Genomic DNA, 6,389 nt, shown 5'->3' with positions numbered 1-6,389 from the left:
TTAACAGTGGAGCCCCCCTGTTAACCCACTTCAGATTTTAAGTGCATGAGACAAAAACATTTGTTGTGCTAAGGCTTTCAGATTTTAGTCTTCTTCCATTAAATACTTTTGCAGTTACCGTATATGAACAATACACAGAAACTATTTCTATTTTGTCTTACTGAAACATTTTAATTACAAAATAATAGTGCATACATTCATGATGCAAAAAAATCTGACAATATGGACAAATCACAACCCCTTTCCTTACTTCATTCCTCCAAAATTCAACCCTCCTCAGAAATAACCACAATTCAAGTTCTTGTGCATATTATTTTAAAATATATTTTGGGTTTTTCCTTAAATAGATATACCAGAAAAATACATTGTATGTTCTTAACATACCTGGACAATGATGTACATATTCTTTTGCCTCTTGCACTTGTCACTTAATGAAATAAGTGCTGAGTCATTCTGTGAGAGCACCTATAGATATGTCTCATTCTTTTAACTACTTCCTAAAATTCTAAAATATGTATGTGTCATAATTGATTTAAAAATTCTCCTCCTGATGGACATGTAAGTTGTCTTCCATTTTTTGCTATGACTAATATCATTGATATCAACATCACTGAACATAAATTATTGGGCAAATGTGGGTGTTTTCTTGTAGGAAAAACATGGAAAACTGAGACTTGAATTAAAGTGGAAATAGTGTGATGATTGTAAGCTTTTACGAATATTGCTGAAATTCCATTCTGATAATGCTATACCAATTTATATTCTCACGTATTAATGTATGTGAATATCTTATACTCTCACAGGAATTTTACTTGATCAATTTTAAATTTATTCATTCTCTTGGGTGAAAATACGTTCTCACTGTTATTTTGTATTTCCGTGTTTTCTAATTATGGTAATCCAAAATTAATTCAACCCCCTATCTTTACAAAGCAGGGTTTCTGCAGTGATGTCTTCTGTACCAGGATACCTCTGGGCATGCTTTAAAATTCTGAAATGTCAATGAAAATTTCCTTTTACTTTGAAAAGCACGGTTTTGGTCAGAATGACTAAGTCCCAGGAAATTGTCCAGAGAGGGCACTTTCAGTAAGTGAGAAACATCAGGAGGGAGACAGAATAATTTCCAGAGTCCATGAGAGAGACCACATGCTAAACCAAGCTCAGGGAGCCTAGGGCAGACTGACAGTCAAGGATCTGTATGCAGAGTTCAGCATTTCGTTGAGAACGAATCAGAAAAAGAAAAGGTGTGGAATCTTGGAGGGTCCTGAACAACTCACGCGAGCAGTTTGAGGAATTTCTGAATCATTTTTACCCATCTGAAGTTGTAGAGTGATCTGAGTGATCTGAGTGGGAAGATCTATTGCAGAACATCACCACAGGCATGGCTGATACCTTACCTTAACTTAGAATCTCCCTACTTACTGCCAGGCAAAGTATAGCTAGCTCCCCTGTGTCACTGAATAATGTTTTTGATGGAAACTGGGAGAGCTCTTCACTATTCTGGTGGGCTGTACTTCTTTGCCATTGTACTGCAGCCGTGAGCTGTCTTGATTCCTGCTGAAGAAGGGCGTTTCTTCCCTTGTACACAATGCCCTTTCACCACTGAGGTTGGTGCTATGTGTATGGGAAAGATGGCAAATGACGACAGTTGAAACAGGCCAGGGAGTACCAGAATAATGGGAGAGAGAGTGTAGCTGCAAGCAGTGGAAAATTGGAGGGGGAATTCCCTGAGGCTAAGTACCTCAGTGACTCTGCAAATAAAGGTTTCAATATGGATATGTCTTGAGAAAAAGATCTTGATGCTCTCCCTACCTCTGACTGTCACCCTTGGTTCCTGAGTTATTTGCTGCCACAGGGTAAATGTCCTGTGGCTCCGTTAAGGGGTCTGTGTTGCCACCAGATACTGCCTAGGGTAGGAGGCTGGCCCCAGGCATAAACATCTTGCAGGATGGGTGGGGAATTACTGCAGATGATGCAGTTTATCGTCAAATTGACTGGGGTGATGGTGATATGTGTGTTCACCAGTGCCCAGTTCTCCCACTCAGCCCCCTCTGCTTGGGGGCCTCCCACGGCTGAGAGAGGGGCAGAGTTCTGTTGAGTTGATTGAATTAAAATGTAAAAAACATCTGTACCAGGCGTTCTCAACATTTTCAAAAGATCTGTAGTAAATTTTATTACCTTTTACGGCAAAGTGAAAGCATTGGGCCAGGGTATCAGCTTCAGGTCAGCAAAGAGAATTCAAAGCCTCAGCAGAAATAAACATGAGGACCCTGAGGAAGGGCTGCGGGAACCACTTAACACTGGAACATACTGCCCCGCCCACAGGCCCCCCCCAACCCCTCTCCCCATCCCTGAGCCCCTGGCGTCAGCCTCAGGAGCTCCAGGCATAATTGTTAGGTACAGGGACCCCTTAATTAAACCCTGTTGCAATTGGGAGTTGGAAGATAGCAATGATGAGAAGGGCAGGGAGTTAGCCTTTGTCTAACGCTGGCTGATTCAATTCAGTAGAGAGAGCACAGCACTGTCCAGTAGTTCTTTCAAAACCTGAGTACTGCAGGTACTTCCTCGTCTAGAACAGAGGGGGTCAGCTTAGAGGACCACCCCTTCCGTCAGCCCTGGGAGGCACTAAGCAGGGGACACAGGAAATAGTTTATCGTTTTTTCTGCCTTGCCTCTGACACTTCAGGGCAGTGAAGGCTTTGATATGTGTGAGGAGGCATTAGGTCAGCAGATGAAGGAGTCCAGGCCCTGTTCTAGGCAAGATAAGTACTCTGCGTGAAGTTTGAGGGAACCACCCACCACAGATTGGAGGGACTCCCACAGAGTCCAACCCCTGATTTCAGCCCTGTTAAACCCCAGACAGGGATCACTTGATTTAGCACCTTTTGAATTCCCTCAGTGAGGACTCTGGGAGCTGAGAGTCAGCAGATGGAGGCGTCCAGGCTCTGCCACATGTTAAGGTAAGGATTCTGAGTAAGGTCCGAAGGAACTTCCCACATCAGAACAGGAAACTCCACAGAACTCTGCCCCTGCTGTCAGTCGTGGGAGGCCCCCAAGGAGAGGGGGCAGAGTGGAAGAACTGGGCACTGGTGAACACTAGTTAAACATGCCACAAGTTGCAATATTCATGCAATGTTTAAACCCTTTCTTTAAAATAAAATTAAAATTGTTTTATATTTAGAGAAAAGTTGCAAAGATAAGACAGAGTTCTCTTACACTCAGTATTCACTTTCCCCTATTGTCATCGAGGGTGGAATATCCACACAAATTATCTGGAATTCTTTATAAAAGATTTGCGGGCAGGTGAGGTGGCTCACAACTGTAATCCCAGTACTTTGGGATGCTGAGGGGGGCGGATCACGAGGTAAAGAGATCAAGACCATCCTGGCCAACATGGTGAAACCCCATCTCTACTAAAAATACACAAATTAGTTGGGTGTGGTGGCACACGCCTGTAGTCCCAGCTACTCGGGAGGCTGAGACAGGAGAATCGCTTGAACCCAGGAGGCGGAGGTTGCAGTGAACTGAGATCGCACCACTGCAGTCCAGCCTGACGACAGAGCAAGACTTTGTCTCAAAAAAAAAAAAAAAAAAATTGCATATTCTCCTTGATTTACTTATTCATTCAATCATTTATTTGTATCAGTATGAACTTGTGGATTTTTATCTTATACTCCAGGTTATAATCCAGTATTAGGTTACTTTATTAGATCAAAATGTTTCATTGGTGCTACAGTCTTACTTCTAAGCCTTCTTAGCAGCTAGATATTGGAAAACTTCTGCATACTAAACGTATATGAACATAGATCTGCAATTATTTCAATATTTATCCATCTGTACCTATATTAAGCTGAACATTACTCTTATTGATGTTTCTAGCTCTATTCTAGTATCACATAATTCATTTTAGCCATCCCCTCTACTTGCCTCCATAACAAAATTGGCTCCCACTGTCCAGCATCTGTATACATAATCATTTATACAGTACTAGAATATTGATTTCAGATTGTTGGCCTTGTGAGAAACAATTATAATATCTTTGTACAGTTCCTTTCTTTTTCTTTAGTCTTACAGTCTCCACTCATTTCCAAAGTTACTTAGGTCAGCACTTCTTTTTCACTATTATTTTCAGTGACATCATTTTATACACTTTTAATACAGCTAGATTCTTTTGTTGCAGTCTGCATTCCACGCTCATATACCCAGATGTTTGAATTGATTTTTATTTGTATACATTAATGTTCACTCTTTGTATTATAATGTTCCATAGGCTTTGAAAAATGCAATCCATCTCATATCCATCATTACAGTATCATACAGAATAGTTTCACTCTCATAAAAGATTCCCTGTACTTCATCTATTCAACCACTCCCCACAATACCTTGAAAGCTACTGAACCTATTATTGTCTCTGTAGTTGTGTCTTCCTAGAATGTCACATAAAGCTTACAACATGTAGTATTTTCAGATTGGCTCCTTTCGCTTACCAATATGCATTTAAGATTCATCTATGTTATTGTATGGATTTATAGTTGATTGCTTTTTATTGCTGAATAGTATTCCGTTGTATGCATGTATCACAGTTTATTCATTCACCTATGAAGGACATCTTGGGTTCTGGTAATTATGAATAATGCTGATAAAAACATTTTTGTGCAATTATTTGTGTTGATGTTAAGTTTTCACATGTTTGGTCAGCCGGACCGTGTAAGACTGTTTAACTTTATAAGAAATTGCCAAACTGTTTCCAAAGTGGCTGCACCATTTTGCATCCCTACTATTATTGTGTGAAAGATCTAGTAGCATCCTCACCCATAGATGATATTTTAGCCCTGCTAATATGTGTGTACTAGTATAGTAAATAATTGTCTTAGTTTGTATTTCCTTAATGAAAACTTAGGTTGTGAATCCTTTCATATGCCTGTTTGCCATAGAAAAATCTTTTGTGAAATATGTTTTCACATATTTTACCTATTTAAAAAATAAGGTTGTGTATCAGTATCCTAGGACAACTATAACAGACTGAGTGACTTACAACGAAATAAATCTATTCTCCCACAGATGCAGAGGCCAGAAGTCTGAAATCAAGGTGTCAGAAATGTTGATTCTTTCTGGAGGCTCTCAGAAAGAATCCATTTAATGCCTTTCTCCTACCTTCTGATGGCTACCCAGCAATTCTTCACATTCCTGGCTTATAAACCAATCACTTCAATCTGTCTTTATCTTCATACAACCTTCCCTTCTGTGTGTCTGTGTTTCAAATCTCCCTTGACCTTTCTTCTACGACACTTGTCATTGGATTTATGGTCCAACCTAAATCAAAAACAATGTCTTCTTGAGATCCTTAACCTAATTACAGTTGCAAACTTTCCAAAGAAGGTCACTTTCACAAGTTCCAGGAGTTAGGAGATAGACATATCTATTTGAAGTCACCATTCAACCCACTACTGGTTGCTTGTTTCATTATTTTTGAAGTTTTAGAGTTCTTTATGCATTCTGGATACCAATCATTTATCAGTTATGTGATTTGCAAGTATTTTCTCCCAGTATTGTCTTTTTATTCCCTTAACAGTGTCTTTCATGAAGCAAAATTTTTTTAACGTTAATAGAGTCCAACTTATCAGTGTTTTTTTCTTTTATTAATTATGCTTTTGGTATTGTATATATTAATAAAACTCATTCCCAAACCCAAAGTCATATAGATTTTCTCCTATGTTTTCTTCTAGAAGTTTTATAGTTTTGCATTTTGTTTTAGGACTATAATCCATTTTGAGTTAATTTTTTGTGTAAGGTCTCAGTTTAGTGTCTAAGTTAAATTTTTTCCACATGAATATCCAACTGTTCTAGCACTATTTGCTGAGAAAAAATGATCATTTTCCATTTATTTGCCTTTGCACCTTTGTGAAAATCAGTTTGCTGTATTTGTGTGAGCCTATTTCTGGGCATCCTATTCTCCATTCTATTTGTTCTTTCTTTCACTAACACTATACTGTTTTGATTACTGTAGATTTATATTAAGCCTTTAAATCACGTAGTATGAGTCCTCAAACTTTGTTCTTATTCAGTATTGTGTTGGCTATTCTAAGATCTTTGTTACACCATATCAGAGTCAGTATGTTGCTGTCTACAAAAAACTTGCTGGGATTTTATTGGAATTGCATTGAGTCTATAAATCAAGTTAGAAATAATTGACATCCTAACAATAGTGAGTCTTCCATTCCAGGAACAGAAAGTACTGCTCCATTTATTTAAATCTCCCTTAATCAGTGTTTTGTAGTTTTCTGCATATGGATTCCGTACATATCTTATTAGACTTATACCTAAGTATTTTGTGTGATTGTAAATATTTTGCTTTTAATTTCTGATTCCAATTCTTTATTGTTGGTAAAT

Source organism: Rhinopithecus bieti, unplaced genomic scaffold (assembly GCF_001698545.2).
Source record: "Rhinopithecus bieti isolate Rb0 unplaced genomic scaffold, ASM169854v2 scaffold_29911, whole genome shotgun sequence".
Lineage (NCBI taxonomy): Eukaryota > Metazoa > Chordata > Mammalia > Primates > Cercopithecidae > Rhinopithecus > Rhinopithecus bieti.
Note: the sequence above shows the minus strand (reverse complement) of the source record.